Source organism: Schistocerca gregaria, chromosome 11 (genome assembly GCF_023897955.1).
Source record: "Schistocerca gregaria isolate iqSchGreg1 chromosome 11, iqSchGreg1.2, whole genome shotgun sequence".
Taxonomy (NCBI): domain Eukaryota; kingdom Metazoa; phylum Arthropoda; class Insecta; order Orthoptera; family Acrididae; genus Schistocerca; species Schistocerca gregaria.
In genome coordinates, this window is record NC_064930.1 from 70,140,303 (window position 1) to 70,158,900 (window position 18,598).

Sequence of the window (18,598 nt, forward strand, 5' to 3'; positions counted from 1 at the left end):
AATGTTCGACTGCTGCCCTGGCCAGCACATTCTCCAGATCTCTCACCAATTGAAAACGTCTGGTCTATGGTGGCCGAGAAACTGGCTCGTCACAATACGCCAGTCACTACTCTCGATGAACTGTGGTATCGTGTTGAAGCTGCACGGCCAGCTGTACCTGTACACGCCATCCAAGCTCTGTGTGACTCAATGCCCAGGCGTATCAAGGCCGTTATTACGGCCAGAGGTGGTTGTTCTGGGCACTGATTTCTCAGGATCTATGCAACCAAATTGCGTGAAAATGTAATCACATGTCAGCTCTAGTATAATATATTTGTGCAATGAACACCCGTTCATCATCGGCATTTCCTCTTGGTGTAGCAATTTTAATGGCCAGTAGTGTAGTAAGTCGTGAAATTATCCAATCGCAGGAAGATACCGAAAAAGCAGATCAAAGTCATTGCTGCGTGCAGAAGCAGCAAAATTTCAGTTTATCAATAAGAAGTATTAATTAAAATATTCATATAAACTGGAAGTGAAGCGGTTATCCTTGGCTGGTTCCAATTACTGGCATATGTAAAACTCCGGAACGCCGATACAATGAGTGTACAATTCAGAGAAATAAAACAAGCTGCGCCATCTTGGTGGCTTTGTCTCGGTTCCCGTCGGCTTCTTTGCATTCCTCTTGCATAGCCGGCCGCTGTGACCGAGCGGTTCTAGGCGCTTCAGTCCGGAACCACTGCTGCTGCTACGGTCGCAGGTTCGAATCCTGCCTCGGGCAAGAATGTGCGTGATGTCCTTAGGTTAGTTAGGTTATGGTAGTTCTAAGTCTAGGGCGAATATGACCTTGAGTCCAATAGTGCTTAGAGCCATTTGAAGCATTTGAACCTCTTGCACATCCGGGATATACTCCGTGTAAATATAATCTATCTGGTTACATCCATACTCAGTATCCATGTGCACCGTCTTCTCTTGTGATTTTCGAGAAGGGTATTTCCAACTACTAACGAGTTTTCGTTACAAAATCTGATCATTCTTGCACCTCTCCCGTTTCCTTTACCAAATCAAAACTTAACCACCTCTCTCTCTTTCCTACCGCCGACCACCGCCTTCTTACCACACTTCAGTATGATGCAAGCTCTCTCTCCACCAGCGACTCAGTTCTGCTGTAGCACTTTTAAATCATCGTCATTGTGTTGGTTGTTTCGCATGCAGACCCGTGTTAGAACTATATCTTTCTTGTCAGCTTTCAATTTCGGCATCATCAATCCTCTATCTATTATTATAGACAGAGGATTCATGATGCTGCACTTTAAGCATGTAGATGGAAATTGTGAGTATGTTGTTCCGTTCATAATCGACTGGAAACAGGCATATGAGAACGATGGCGTGTATCTCTTATTCTTTTTTTTGTACATCGCATCTTCCACGTTTTTATGTTTCATCCTCGCAGCCGGTTTTGTAACTCGATTCCCGTGACGTCTGTAGATCTCGTGTAATGCCTACGTAACACGAGAAGCAAGAAGATGTAGGGGAGAAACAAAAGTGGGAGAGTGGGGAGGGGAGGCAGAAGAACTCGCTACAGAAGAAACTGCCACCTGTGGCTTGCAGAAAACAAAACACTAGCTCGCTGAAAAACAAAACGCTGCCGCGTCCTTTCTGCAAGGCGAGTGCAGAGCGCGGCGCCCGTGACGTAAGCGGCAGGTCGCCCGCGCATGCGCGGTGCCCCGCTGCGCCAGATACGAAAACAAAAGGCGGGCGCATCTGCTGCTTCCTGGCGCGCATGCGCGCACGGCGGTGTAGCGGGAGTCGCGGAGCGTCACAAATAGAACTGCTTTGGAGGGACAACGCCCCCCCCTGGCCAGAAGCGCTGGGACTAAATCGGTCGCAGCTCCGCGCTGCCAGTTTAATGTGTGTGGCCGCCGCGTCAACAACGACGTGCGTGCATGCGAGTGCGTGTCTGATGTGCTGCGCGCCGCGAAAGAAACCGAAATTCGAAGGAGCATTTGAAGAAGAGGCACCAGTCGCGCGTTAGCGCTAGCGCATGCGCAGTAATGATATTCGGCAGTTCGATGGGGCAGGTGAACGTGTAATCGCTGTCCGGCATTTGTCTAGGGCGCATGCGCAACAGTGATACTCGGCAGTTAGATGGGGCATCTAAAGGAGCAATAGCGATCTAGCGTTTATCTACAGCGCATGCGCATTAGCTACGAAGCACGGATGTGACACCGAATCACTGTGTCTATTAACTTTCTTTCCTCCCGCCAGCGTAACATTGCAGGTCAACCATTTATTCGTTCTCTTTATCCACTCTCTCGATTCCTTTGGAGAGCTTTTGAAAAAGACAAGCGAAGCTGGCGCTGCGTTCTGTAAGGCGACGAGCGAAATTGAATGAGCACAATTTTGGACGATAAATTAAAAGTCTCGACAGTAGCGTATACTGAGCTACAAAATTTAATTTTTCTTCTCTGTTTTTTGATGATATACCTTCTAAAGACAAATTTGATTGTACGTATAACGTAAAAATTGCTACGCAAATCGATGCTGAGAAACTATCTGCTCTAATGTGGAACTTTTTAACCACCTAGGGGGGAAAGCACTTTTTCACATTTTCTTTCGCAGCCACAGTGTTTTCGCTTCCTTGTCACTGATCCACAAATCTCTTCTCCTCCACATCTTGGAAAAAGAAAGGAGAAAGAAAAAATTCTTAGTGAAGAACTCAACAAAAATTGCCGCGTAATGTGTGGGGAGAAAGAAGTTATTTTCGCTGAAAGCATTACAGCCAATCCAGTAGGCCAGACCTACCGAAACTTGCTTTGAAGCTTTGCAGTGCCATCTTCACCTCTGGTGCTTGTGGATATCAACACATTTCTGCGAGCACCAGTTGTCAGGACATGTGAAAGAGCGATGGTGATTAATTAGCGCGTCGAGAGTGCTAAATGGAGTTTGCGAGCGTGGACTGACGGAATACACTGTAGCCCGACTCGGAACACAACAGTGAGCTACGAAAATAAATGTTGGTGTGATGAGAAGGACAGAAGACTGGAAAGCAGGCAGGGAAAGAACTGAGCGAGAAGCAAAAGAAAATGCACCAAGTGAATATATTGAAGAACTATGCGTGGCTGCATGCGGATCACGTAAAAGGTGCGTTTCTTCACAAAACTGGTATTTCTGATTGCCTGAAACTATTATTATTATTACATTTATTTGCGTTTTGCACACTGGCTATTTTCCTCTCGAGTCCTGTAATGTTGTTGTTGCTCGTCAAACTGACTTGCCAAATGACACAAAGTCCAGTAATTTTAAGGGCCACAAAACCTTGCATTTTTATTTGTTTGCTGTTTTTCGTGGTCTGGATTATCTATTAGTGCCGAGTTGGAATGTAATTAATTTCGACAAAAACTTTGTTACATAGACGTGAGGGCTTTACTACTTCCTCTAGAAAATGTGGTACATTTATTTCTACATTCGTAGGTAATCAAGTCAACTATTTTTTCTAGACACTGCAGATAAATTCTTGAAACAGAGACTTCCATATGGAATAAATGAAAGGTGTTGTAGATGTGTACCACAGGGATCATTGTTCAGTTCAATGGCTTTTTTTAGTCTGTTCAAAGAATGAACCTCTCTTCGTCCGTTACAAGACTATAACAGACACTTTTTTGTTCGACAAATCGCCTCCAAATGTCAGATGCGTCTTGTTGTTGTTGTGGTCTTCAGTCCTGAGACTGGTTTGATGCAGCTCTCCATGCTACTCTATCCTGTGCAAGCTTCTTCATCTCCCAGTACCTACTGCAGCCTACATCCTTCTGAATCTGCTTAGTGTATTCATCTCTTGGTCTCCCTCTACGATTCTTACCCTCCACACTGCCCTCCAGTACTAAATTGGTGATACCTTGATGCCTCAGAATATGTCCTACCAACCGATCCCTTCTTCTAGTCAAGTTGTAGCAGAAACGTCTCTTCTCCCCAATCCTATTCAATACCTCCTCATTAGTTATATGATCTACCCATCTAATCTTCAGCATTTTTCTGTAGCACCACATTTCGAAAGCTTCTATTCTCTTCTTGTCCAAACTATTTATCGTCCACGTTTCACTTCCATACATGGCTACACTCCATACAAATACTTTCAGAAATGACTTCCTGACACTTAAATCTATACTCGATGTTAACAAATTTCTCTTCTTCAGAAACGCTTTCCTCGCCATTACCAGTCTATATTTTATATCCTCTCTACTTCGACCACCATCAGTTATTCTGCACCCCAAATAGTAAAACTCCTTTACTACTTTAAGTGTCTCATTTCCTAACCTAATTCCCTCAGCATCACCCAACTTAATTCGATTACATTCCATTATGCTCGCTTTGCTTTTGTTGATGTTCATCTTATATCCTCCTTTCAAGACACTGTCCATTCCCTTCAACTGCTCTTCCATGTCCTTTGCTGTCTCTGACAGAGTTACAATTTCATTAGCGAACCTCAGTTTTTATTTCTTCTCCATGGATTTTAATACCTACTCCGAATCTTTCATTTGTTTCCTTTAGTACTCGCTCAACATACAGATTGAATAGATGCGTCTTATTTCTTCGAAAAATTGTCTCCAAAATTCATGTGCGTCTTATACTGGAAACTAATATTTAAAAAATCCCGTATTTGATTTAAAATTGCCGCCAGTATTAAAAATGGCCATATATGCGGTGCCGCAAGAAAGTAACAATCTGGCAACATTGGATTCGTCTGGAAGCAGCTGTGCACCGATGCGCTGGCCGGTGTGACCGAGCGGTTCTAGGCGCTACTGTCTGGAACCACGCGAACGCTACAGTCGCAGGTTCGAATCCTGCCTCGAGCATGTATGTGTGTGATGTCCTTAGGTTAGTTAGGTTTAAGTAGTTCTAAGTTCTAGGGGACTGATGACCTCAGATGTTAAGTCCCATAGTGCTCAGAGCCATTTGAGTGCACCGATGCGACAAACGTGATTTGCGGGGATTCACAAGCTTGCTAACATGGATGTATACGTTGTTGACAATTGTAAATGGAAAAACAGACGTTTTAGACTTTCTTAATCAATTCGGTTTAGACGCTTTTGCACTTCATGTTACTGCAAGCCTTCTATAGAGATAAATCAGTGAGTTAATTTGTATTTTGACTAAGTAATATGACATAGGACTATACTCTTGGGTAAGTCACCGTTAAGAAATAAAGTGTTCGTTATGGAAAAACGTAGCATAAGATTAGTATGTGATGTTCACTCTCGATCATCTCGTAGATAGCTCCCAAAAGGCAGTTAGTTTAATTGCAGCGTCACATATTTTCTCTCGTGAAATTTGTTGCAAATAACCCAGTAGAATTCAGAACTACTAATGGGATAATTACAGCACCAGAAGAAAAAATGGCCTTCATCGCTGTCAATTAACACTTTTTAGCTCATCAAGAAGGGGCGGATAATGTTGTTGTCAAACTTTTAAATCATTTTCTCAATGATGTTAAATTTGAAAGTAGGTCTTACAAATCACTCATGCGACCTGTCGTAGAATATTGGTCTAGTGAGGTGGGATTCGTACCGTATAGGACTAACAGGAGTTATTTTGTGTATACAGAGAAGGGATGATCACAGGTTTGTATAACCCATGGGAGAGTGTCGCAGAGATACTAAGGGAACAGACTCTTACGGATAGACGTAAACCATCCCGAGAAAGTCTGTTAACCAAGTTTCAAGAACCAGTTTTAAATGACTACTGTGGAGATGTACTGCAAACCCCTATCTATCACTGACACAGGAATCGTGAGCATAAGATTATAATAATTACTGCACACACAGAGGCGTTCTTCTCGCGCTCCATACGTGTATGGAACGGGAAGAAACCCTGATAACTCTGAAACCTTCCCGTCTCCTCTATATCTCTTTTTTTTTTCTTACGCAACCTTCACTTCTACAATAACCTATGAAACCTTTCCTTAGGATTTCTATCTCTTGCTTAATAATACCAAATGAAATCTTCCCTTTGAAATTTATTCTCTTTCTCAATCTTCGCACACAAATTTAATTGCTGCTTATTAAAAGTGATTTTCTGATTATTCCGGCGAAACACAGAATGTGTCGGCGTCGTGGCCCTCAGTCGTTTACCTGCAATAACCCAAAACTGTTCCTCGCCTTTTCTACTGTTACTGGATCGCCATCTGACTGCTACATCTAACTGCGACATGAATATACTTACTCTGGTTTACTATACTCTATTAGCCGCTGGTGGGCTGACATAATAAGTGGCTGCATTTATTACCACAGCTGACGTTATTCTTTCATTAATTTGACTGAAGTTACCTAATTCATAGCTAAACTTTTTCTTGGCAACAATAAAATCTTGCAGAGCAACAATAAAATTTTGCAGAGTTTTACGTTGATGGTTTTTGAGATGGATTACAATCAGTAATGCAATATTGCTGGCAAAAATTAATTATATCCTGAATGAAATGATTGTACAAACGTTCAAAAGGAACTTAGTTTTTACAATAATCTTACCACTAGCATTGCGCAAACATACCTTCAGTAGTCTTGAGTTTCTCAAAACAAATAATGCAATAATATTAGTTCCTCTTATGATAATAGTTAGCTGCTGTCTCTGTAGATCCGTTTATAATCTGTTGTAAGTGACAGCTGGTGGCTGGCAGGCACACCGCTCCTCTCAACCTCTCGCTTCAGACCTGCTACCGACTCGCTTCACTTCTCGCTTACTGACTGACTTCTCACGAAAGCTAAAGTGCGGTCTCTGCTGCCAACAATGCTTTCTGGTGCAGACAATCCCTGCTACCATTACAAAATGTATCAATGCGCGGTCTTTGCCGCTCTTTTCTTAAAACGTATCCATACGCGGTCTCACTCGCCCCATTTTAAAATTATATCAATATGCGGTCTCTCCCACCAACAATACTTTGGTGCACACATTCCCTGCTACCACAATTATTTCCAACATGACAAATATTAATTATTCCTACTTAATCCTATTAATGAAATATAAACATCTTTCATAAATTGTAGTTTGATAATATACAATAGAAATATACACGTCTTACAACTGACACAGTGTGTCGTACCCTCTGCCATGCATCCCATGGTTGTTGTACAGATGTAGATGTAGGCGTAAAAAATCCTACTGCCTAATTCCTTCTGTTTGACAGAACAATTTTTATTTTCAAACTTGTATTTAATATACAGCAATAGCGATACATTCTCAGATTTGTTGTTAAATTAAAGAGGCCCTATTGTTTCATGTTGTGCGAACTCATCAGCTAGCAACTATATTTAAATAGCAATCAAGGTAATATTCTGTAACACTTTCGACGATATTACGATATATCGTGCAAAGCGACCCACAGAACGTGTTGCTGCCCGAGTAGCAAGCATAGAAGTCGCTCGCGTGCGATACCTTTACGTCGGTAAACAGCGCTGAAAGCGTAGCTATTAGTTTTATCTAAACTTGAGCTGGCCGCATCTCAGACGCTAGGAGATAATACCGTGTTTACCTATATTTTTCACTGACAGATAAAAGGATTTCATCCGGAATTCACCGATAGCAGACGCCACTCTGAGCTGCTGCCGCAAAGTACACCTACTTTTTTCGATTCTTCTGCCTAAAGTGTGGAAGAACCGTAGCAGCTCGTCTCGAATATCTGATATCGTGCCGTATTTTTCAGGACGGGAGACACCCACCAACTGACGTACAGTACTCTCTAAGTTACCAGTAGGTACGAAGAACCATTTCCTGCATGGTGGTCGGGGGAAAATATATTCTCTGCAGCGCCAACTGTGTCAGTTATCGGGGTTTCTTCTCGTTCCATTCACGTATGGAGCGCGGAAAAAATGCTTGTTTGAACGCCTCTGCGTGTGCAGTAATTATTCTAATCTTATCCTCAGGATGCCCATGTGAGCGATAGGTATGGGGCTTGTAGTATACCCCTACAGTAGTAGTGGTTTAAAGCCGGTTCTTCAAACTTGGTTAACAGACTTTCTCGGGATGGTTTACCCCTATCCGCAAGAGTATTCCAGTTCTGTTCCCTTAGTATCTCTGTGACGCTCTCCCACGGATTATACAAACCTGTGATCGCCCATGCTGCCCTTCTCTGTATACATACAATATCCCCTGTTAGTCCCATACGGTACGGATCCCACACACAAGAGCAATATTCTAGGATGGGTCGCATGACTGACTTGTAAGACCTAGCGTCAAAATTTAACATAATTGAGAAACTGATTAAAAATTTTGATAACAACATTATCCGCCCCTGTCTGAGCTAAAACAGTTTTAATTAACAGCGATGAAGGCCATTTTTTCTTCTGGTGCTGTAATTACCCCATTAGTAGTTCTGACTTATACTGGGTTAGAGGTGCGGGATCAGCCGAGCGGTCTGAGGCGCTGCAGTCCTCCCTCGGGCATGGCTATCTGTGTTTGTCCTTAGGATAACTTAGGTTAAGTAGTGTGTAAGCTTAGGGACTGATGACCTTAGGAGTTAAGTCCCTTAAGATTTCACATTTGTAACAAATTTGACGAGAGAAAATATCTGGACTCGCATTCGGGAGGACGACGGTTCATATCCCCCACCGACCATCCAGCTTTCTCGAGGTTTCCACACACCGAGCAAGCCGAATTCTCCGACGGCTCCTTTAAAAAAAGGTACAGCCGATTTCCTTCCTTAATGCCAGCTTTTTCTCCGTGTCTAATGCCGCATCGTCTACGTTACGTTAAACGCTAGCCCACCTTCCTTTAATGTTCCTTCTCTGTTCTGAATTTTGCACTGTCGTAAAATAATCGAAGGGGATCTGAGGTGATGTAGGCTGAAGAGCTAAAGAAACTGGTACACCTGTCCTAATATCGTGTAGGTGGCATGGACTGGACTAATGTCTGAAGTAGTGCTGGAAGGAACTGACACCATGAATCCTAAAGGGCTGTCCGTAAATCCGTAACAGTACGAGGGGGGGTGGAGGTGTCTTATGAACAGCACGCAGCAAGGCATCCCAGATATGCTCAATACTGTTCATGTCTGGGGAGTTTGGAGGCCAGCGTGTTTAAACTCAGGAGAGTGTTTGTCCGTCTCTAGCAGTTCTGGAGGTGTGGGGTGTCGCATTGTCCTGCTGGAATTGCGCAATGGACATGAATAGATGCAGGTGATCAGACAGGATGCTTACGTACGTGTCACGTGTCACAGCCGTATCTAGACGTGTCAGGGGTCCCATATCACTCCAACTGAACACGCCTCACACCATTAGAGAGGCTCCACCAGCTTGAACAGTCCCCTGCTGTCCTGCTGGGTGAGCGGATTCATGAGGTCTTCCCTATTCCCATACGCGTCCATCCGCTCGATACAATTTGAAACGAGACTCGTCCGAGCAGGCAGCATGTTTCCAGTCATCAACAGTCCAGTGTCGGTGTTGACGGGCCCGGGCGAGGCGTAAAGCTTTGTGTCGTGCAGTCATCCAGGGTACGTAAGTGGGTCTTCGGCTGTGAAAGCCCATATCGATCATGTTTCGTCGAATGGTTCGTGGTCTGACACCTGTTGATGGCCCAGCATCGACATCTGCAGCAGTTTCCGAAAGAGTTGCACTTCTGTCACTCTGAACGGTTCTCTTCACTCGCAGTTGGTCCCGTTCTTGCAGGATCATTTTCCGGCCGCAGCGGTGTTGGAGATATCATGTTCTACCGGATTCCTGATATGGAATGGTCGTACAGGAAAATCCCCACTTGATCGCTCCCATCGCTCGTCCGCCGACTATAAACTCCACGTTCAAACTCACTTAACTCTCGATAGCCTGCCATTGCAGCAGCAGTAACGGATCTATCAAGTCTGCCAGACACTTGTTGTGTTACATAGACGTTTCCGACCGCAGCCTGTTTACATGTCTCTATATTTGAGTACCAGTTTCGTTTGGCGGTACAGTGTATCTATTGATGCTGTGACAGTGGCTTCAGTATGTTGCATGACAGATAGCGCTGTCAGTACATCAATACATATTGAAGTTGTGGAGAGACGTTAGGTCGCGGCGGTACGGGAAAAGTTGCGGACACACGGCTTGTTCGCGGAGACTTGCGAACAATTCCAACTCGAGGATGGCGTTTGCTAGTCAAAAAAATGGTTTAAATGGCTCTGAGCACTATGTGACTTAACATCTGAGGTCATGACTCCCCCTAGAACTTAGAACTACTTAAACCTAACTAACCTAAGGACATCACACACATCCATGCCCAAGGAAGGATTCGAACCTACGACCGCAGCGATCCAGACTGTAGCGGCTAGAACCGCTCGGCCACCCGGGCCGGCTTTTAGTTACTAGAAACTGGGGACTTTTACATTGGTGATTGTTTCGGATTTGAATAGTTGCTGTATACTTGAAAATGTTTTGCTTCTGCAATGACATATACGATGCACAAGGATTTCATTAAAGTACATATGAAGAAGATAATAATGTTGTAACGTCCCCTTAGAAAAATTTATGAATTACTGTGCTGGTAAACCTCTTACGTTATTTGATTTTCAAAGAGCTAAGCAAAACTGAACGTACTCAGACATTTCTCTCTTTACTTATTCTGATCAACACTAAACTGACACACAATATTTTTTTAGCGCAACGCAGTCTGACTTTCAATAATCCCTACAAAAGAATGGCCCTGACTAACATTAACCTATACTTTTCACAAATCACTTACCTCACAAAAATCGTCGTTACTCGAACTACTGCAATACAGCGAGCGCCACTACTGCCAGCTAAATAAAAGATTCAAACTACGGAAGGCACTAACTACTGATGGGCATAGTTAGCGAATGAAAGGTTTTGGCCGGCCGCGGTGGTCTCGCGGTTCTAGGCGTACAGTCCGGAACCGTGCGACTGCTACGGTCGCAGGTTCGAATCCTGCCTCTGGCATGGATGCGTGTGATGTCCTTAGGTTAGTTAGGTTTAAGTAGTTCTAAGTTCTAGGGGACTTATGACCTCAGATGTTAAGTCCCACAGTGCTCAGAGCCATTTGAATCATTTTTGAAAGATTTTGATAGAGAACAAGCAATGTATTTACCTTAACAATGTTGAAGAGTCATAATATATATAGCAGTTCATGGCATCCACTCTTACAAATTTACTGTCTCTGATGGACACACGTCCAGATCGTCTGCTCTCAAAACTCCGCCATGTCTCTCCCCACATCCACCACTGCTGGCGGCTCACCTCCAACTGCGCAACGCTACGCGCTGTTAACAGCCAACAGCCCAACACTACAATAGCAAATTCCAACAATGCAACCCAGCCACAGACTGCACACAGCACAGCCAGTGATTTTCATATAGAGCGCTACGTACCGTTACCAACATAAAAACCTAAACAGCCTACTTACAGTGTCAGTTAAGTATGGTTAGTGAACGGTGAAATAAACGTATGACCTGTGACAGACTACTTGATAGAACCTGCGGTATCGTTTGTTAGACGGCAGATAGCGTCATCCCGGGCATACCATGTTCATTACTATCTCTAGCATTGCAGTGATGTATCAACCATGAAATTAGAGCTACCAGCCATCGTGAACGTAAACAGCGAAAATGATAAGGGCTTTTGTATACTTGTCCAATTTCATCAGTATAACAGATATTCGCACTTGTATACTTACAAGGAAATTTGGCGTTTTAATAAAAACAATTCGCTCCTTTGCCGCCTTGTGGAAAAATCCTATGAATTTACTGTGTTTCTCACGTGCCCAGTAGAACCTTTGAGTGCATCGGTAATTTTCAACCGACCATATTTCTTTTCTACATTAAATACAAAAATGTATTCGCAGTTGGGAATAAGGGCTACCATCAGTTGTAGAATGAAAATACAGTAATGAAACTTTATGCCGGAGCGGGGTTCGAACCAGAATTTCCCGCTTATCCTTACCATTTTTTTAATCTAATTTTGTTCGTTGTATTTGTTCGGGGCGGACGTCCAATGACACCTGTTCAAGTTTCTCGTTCTTCCATTCCCTCAGTTTTTTTTTTTCCAAAGGGCAGCTGTCCCTCTCACTGAACAAGCTGAGCTACCGTGCCGCCAAATGTAGAACAAATGTAAATGCCACGTGACCAGGGCCCCCTTCGGGTAGACCGTTAGCCGGGTGCAAGTCTTTCGATCTGACGCCACTTCGGCGACTTGCGAGTCCATGGGGATGAAATAACGATGATTAGGACAACACAACACACAGCCCCTGAGCGGAGAAAATCTCCGACCCAGCCGGGAATCGAACCCGGACCCTTAGGATTGACATTCTGTCGCGCGGACCACTCAGCTACTACCATTTAGCCAGACCCAAACTTTCCAAATGTCGTCACCTATGCGTCTATGACCTGTACTCGTACATCCGTTGTGTGTGTTCCCGTATAGGTCAGACATTGTACTGGAAAGACGCTTGCCCGGTGTCGGCAGAGAAATACGATATTGTAGTGCCCGTGTTATTCTGATTACGACGCGAAGTCCCTTTGGAGATGCATGCATCGTAAGCGTCGTATATATTTCTTTTGGTTCCGCTTTCGGGCTGGATATCTGTCGGATACCAGTAGCACGTATTATATATATATATATATATATATATATATATATATATATATATATTCTTGTATCGGCAACATTATATTCCAATAATTTTAACTTGGAACTCTTCTATTTCGTTCGCGTTTGCATAGAAAAACAACAATATCACAAACTGAGTCCGCCTTGATGCAAAACACCTTGTTAATCGTTTATTTCTTTATTCTCCCACACTAGTTTCGGCTACAGATATCGCCATCATCAGTGGTTCTTTTCGTTTTAATCTAAAAGATGCAGAAAATAGCATTGTTATACCAACATAGTAGCACACTATCACATTTTTATTGTTAGTTTTTTTTGAAATATAGTTTTCTATGGATACTTTCATTATTTATTGTACGTTTTAAGAATTATTATCGCTGTTCACCTTTTAGTATTTTGTTTAATAATAGCCGCTTACTTAAGGTGATGTTCGCTGAGTAAAGCGCACAGAAAATATGCCGCAAACAGCGACATTAATCCTTAAAACATGCTGTAGCATACAATAAATAAGGTACTGACAAATTATCCATAGAAAACTATATTTCAAAAAACTAATAGTAAAAATGTAATAATGTGCTACTGTGTTTTGGTTAAAAACATCCTTGGTTCCAATTTCAGTTTTTATTTTTCAGCGACGCGTTTCGCCTTATTTAGGCATCTTCAGGTTATCTTAATTTGCTATTTCTTAACTGTGTTTTGGTTAAAAACATCCTTGGTTGCAATTTTAGTTTTTAATTTTTCAGCGACGCGTTTCGCCTTATTTAGGCATCTTCAGGTTATTTTAATTTGGTATTTCTTAGAATAATCCTTTAGTCAGTGTAGCCGAAGGGTATCGTCGAATATATCAGGCCAACATCGCCTTCGTTAAACTGAGTGAAAACTTTTCTAGATAGACTGTGTTTGTATAACCATGCTATTTTCTGCATATTTTAGATTAAAAAAAAAAAAAACACTGATGATGGTGACATTTGTCGCCGAACCTAGTTTGGGAGAATAAATAAATAAACGAATAACAAGGTGTTTTGCATCAAGGCGTACTCAGTTTCTGATATTATTGTTTCACATTATACTCCCTTCAGACCAATCCATCCCTCACGCAACTCGTGTCAACAACAGCTACAGAAGTAGACAAGGGAGGAGAGGAAAGCTTTGTGTACTGCTAGTGGCGAAGCGGAGAGGACGCGAACTTGCTTTCGATGGTTCCCCGAAAATCCGAGAACCGTCGAAACACGAGCGGACACTAGCGCATGCGAACCGAACACGACCGAATGCGGTCCACTTGCACTCGCCTAGGGTTTAAACCAGAGACAGCTCCCGATGCACCTTCGCTTGTGTCAGCTTCGGTATAAACCTGCATTTAGAGTGCGCGCGTGGTAAAGCGGTTTTGCAGCTTCTGCGGCAGTGGTGACTCCAAAGGTCGACCAGGGTGGCAGGGCAAGTGACCGATGCAGGGATCCTTACTGCGAGAGCCGGGGTGCCCTTTCGAGGCAGCACACCGCCGTTGCCGGCGCGTCCTTAAAAGGCCTGACTCCTGCCTAAGGAAGAGCCCGTCAGCCGGCTACGTTCGTGACGCAGAACGAGCTGGATCATGCTGACGTGACAAACGTCACTGGACAGCGACGTACGTATATTCGGATGGCGATAGCATTCCGTACACAAAGTATATAACCCAGCGAGGTGGCGCAGCGATTAGCAGACTTCTGTGTGAGTTATCGTACATACACATGTGGCACTGTGAACTGACAACTAAATGTGCTACTGAGCTCAAAGCCAAATCACACTCAAAAGAATTCGGCGTGTGTGAAAACCGATGTCGTTCATAAGCCAATAAACAAGCAAACCAGTAATTTCACGCTCAGTAGACTTGGTCAGTGAGAACTGTTTGAAAAAAAAAAAAAAAAAAAAAACCTAATTGTATTGTCGATCTGCATAAGAATGTGACATGAAACAAACGAAAATTTCTGCGCTGACATACGGCCCTCGTAAATTAAACAAACTGAGAGAATTTACATTGCGCAAGGGAAACGAAACAATTACCTGTTGTGAATCTCACCTGAAAAATGAAGTAGTGGTAGAAACAGCAACACAGCAAAACACCGCAACAGCTAAAAAAAAAAAAAAAAAAAAAATACTGCTAAAAACTAACTGAATTTGGTCCAGGGTAAGTGGGTTTGTAATCTTGACACAGAAGTGCCCGTGAAATACATGAGTCAATCTTTAAGTTCTGAAATTTCACTTAGGAAAGACCTTATAAAAAAACTACAGACGCTAATATTAAAATTCATTTTATCTAGTAACTTCCATGGTACAGTAAATTAGCCCAGAAGATCGATCTATGGAATAATTATAAAAAAACTGGACTTTGGCGAGGGTCAAGTGGACCAACAATGCAAGTATACAAACGTAAAAATAAACCTGTTACCTCATCAACTAATACCTTGTTCTTCATTTCAAAACATTTTTTACGTCAGTATGCTGCCCAACCATTGTTCTTCGTAATAAATTTGCAGCTCACGTACACTATGCGATCCAATATCCAGATACCCCCCAAAACATAGGTTTTTCATGTTAGGTGCACTGATGCCATCTACTGTCAGGTACAGCATACCAACGACCTCAGCAGTCATTATGAGACGCCCCGTTAGGAAAATTATAAATGACTGTGTTTAAACCGACACACAATATTTTTAAGCGCAAACCAATCTGACTCTGAAAAATCCCTACAAAAGCATGGCCCTGACTGACAATAACCTATACCTTTCATGAATCACTTACCTCACAAAAATCTTCGTTACTCGAACTACTGCAATACAGCGAGCGCCACTACTGCCAGCTAAATAAAAGATTCAAACTACTGAAGACACTAACTACTGATAGCAAATGAAAGATTTTGATAGAGAAGAAACAATGTATTTACCTTTATAGTGTTCCAAAGTCATACTGTATATATCAGTTCATGGGATCCAGTCTTACAAAATTTACTGTCTCTGATGGACACACGTCCAGATCGTCCGCTCTTAAAATTCTGCCATCTCTCTCCCCACATCCACCACTGCTGGCGGCTCACCTCCAACTGCACATGAAACTGTCCAACACTACAATAGCGTATATTTGAGCAATAAGTCCAACCAGCCACAGACTACGCACAGCGCAGTCAACGATTTTCATACAGAGCGCTACATGGCGTTACCAACATAAAAACCAAAAGAGCGTACTTACAATTAAGCAGAATGGGGCGCTCCGCAGAACTCACCGACTTCGAACCTGGTCAGGTGATTGGGTGTCACTTGTGTGATACGTCTGTACGCGAGATTTCGACACTCCTAAACATCTCTAGGTCCACTGTTTCCGATGTGATAGTGAAGTGGAAACGTGAAGGGACACGTACGGCACAAAAGCGTACAGGCCGATCTCGTCTGTTGACTGACAGAGACCGCAGACAGTTGAAGAGGGTCGTAATGTGTAATAGGCAGACGTCTAACCAGCCCATCACACAGGAATTCCAAACTGCATCAGGATCCTCTCTGCAAGTACTATGACAGTTAGGCTGGAGGTGAGAAAACTTGGATTTCATGGACGAGCGGCTGCTCATAAGCCACACATTACACCGGGAAATGCCAAACGACGCCTCGCTTGGTGTAAGGAGCGTAAACATTGGACGACTGAACAGTGGTAAAACGTTGAATCTCGATACACAATGTGGTGATCCAATGGCAGGCTCTTGGTATGGCGAATGCCCGGTTAACGCCATCTGCCAGCGTGTGTAGTGCCAACAGTAAAAGTCGGAGGGGGTGGTGTTATGGTGTGGTCGTGTTTTTCATGGAGGGGGCTTGCACCCCTTGTTTTTTCCGTGCCACTATCACAGCATAGGCCTACAATGATGTTTTAAGCACCTTCATTCTTGCCACTGTTGAAATTCTGGGATGGCGATTGCATCTTTCATCACGACCCAGCACCTGTTCATAATGCACGGCCTGTGGCTGAGAAGTTACACGACGGTAACATCCCTGTAATGGACTGGCCTGCACAGAGTCCTGACCTGAATCCTACAGAAAACCTTTGGAATGCTTTGGAACGCCGACTTCGTGCCAGGCCTCACCGACCGACATCGATACCTCTCCTCAGTGCAGCACCCGGTGAAGAATGGGCTGTCATTCCCCAGGAAACCTTCCAGCACCTGACAGAACGTATGCCTCCGAGAGTGGAAGCTGTTATAAACGCTAAGGGTAGACCAACACCATATTGAATTCCAGCATTACCGATGGAGGGCGCCACGAACTTGTAACTCATTTTCAGCCAGGCGTCCGTGTACTTGTGGTCACATAGTGAAGTTCCAAAAGTCCGTCCACGCATTGCATTCCGCACTCAACATAGCACACCGCGGCTATCCAATGAACATTCTACGACTCCACAGTGTTGCCATCGGAGAGGTAGACACTTTTCCCTAACAACTGTCTCTTTTATCACAGTTCTTCAAATAGATCAGTTTCCGTTACAAATATCAACACAGCCAATAGCATCTGCACAAAACACCATCTTACGCACTGAAATCGGATTCGGGGGGTCGTTTCGAACCTGCGTTCGCAATTGTCCTGAATCGCTTCAGGCAAATGACGGAATGGCTGCTTAGAAGTGGGACCGATGACTTCGCTGTTTGCGCTTTATCGTATCACAACATAGCTGCTCGCGTTGGTCGAGATCCAGTGACTGTTAGCAGAATATGGAATCGGTGGGTTCAGTAGGGTAATACGGAACGCCGTGCTGGATTCCAACGGCCTCGTGTCACTAGCAGTCGAGATGACAGGCATCTTATCCGCACGGCTGTAACGGATCGTCCAGCCACGTCTCGATCCCTGAGTCAGCAGATGGGGACGTTTGCAAGACAAGAACCATCTGCACGAACAGTTCGACGACGTTTGCAGCAGCACGGACTATCAGCTCGGAGACCGTGGCTGCGGTTACCCTTGACGCTGCATCACAGACAGGAGCGCCTGCGATGGTGTACTCGACAACGAACCTGGGTGCACGAATGGCAAAACGTCATTTTTTCGGATGAATTCAGGTTGTGCTTAAATCACGATGGTCGCTTCCGTGTTTGACGACATCGCGGTGAACGCACATTGGAAGCGTGTATTCGTCACCGCCATACTGGCGTATCACCCGGCGTGACGGTATGGGGTGCTATCGGTTACACGTCTCGGTCACCTCTTGTTCGCACTGACGGCACTTTGAGCAGTGGACGTTTCATTTCAGCTGTGTTTCGGCCCGTGCCTCTACCCTTCATTTGATCCCTGCGATACCCTACATTTCAGCAGGATAATGCACGATCGGACGTTTCTGGATACAGAAAATGTTCGACTGCTGCCCTGGCCAGCACATTCTCCAGATCTCTCACCAATTGAAAACGTCTGGTCATTGGTGGCCGTGCAAGTGGCTCGTCACAATACGCCAGTCACTACTCTTGATGAACTGTGGTATCGTGTTGAAGCTGCATGGGCAGCTGTACCTGTACGCGCCATCCGAGCTGTGTTTGACTTAATGCCCAGGCGTATCAAGGCCGTTATTACGGCCAGAGGTTGTTGTTCTGGGTACTGATTTCTCAGCATCTATGCACCCAAGTTGCGTGAAAATGGAATGACATGTCATTGCTAGTATAATATATTTGTCCAATGAATGACCGTTTATCATCTGCATTTCTTCTTGGTTTAGCAATTTTAATGACCATTAGTGTATATTTGAGGTAGTGAGGAGTATGAGGAAATTAGGGGCAATGGGAGGAGAAGTGTGAGAAAGAGTGGAAGAATATGAGTGGCAGGAGTGAGCTATTTGCTGAAGTAGTGAGAAGAACAAAATCGCAGGAAAGGACGAGGAGAAAGAGGAGTAACATAGGCCGTTTATGAATGGATGAGAGGCTCTTGAACTAACGAGAAACATGAACGAACAAGAAAGAATGGGAGGCGAATTTACCTGTGATTAGAATAAGGAAATAGAGAAGGAGGTAGTGGCTTTGGACAGCCAGTGAAGGCGGGAGGTGGCGTGGG

General features: G+C 43.9%; 1 protein-coding gene across 1 annotated transcript in view; it reads left to right on the plus strand.

Annotated features, from left to right (window-relative positions):
- The first annotated feature begins 1,654 nt into the window (after positions 1-1,654).
- The window catches only part of LOC126295026 (uncharacterized), a 115,465-nt gene continuing 98,521 nt past the window's right edge, over positions 1,655-18,598 (plus strand). The window contains exon 1 of the mRNA XM_049987277.1: positions 1,655-3,123. The gene's annotated coding sequence lies outside the window, so the exon portion shown is untranslated. The remainder of the gene's footprint in view (positions 3,124-18,598) is intronic.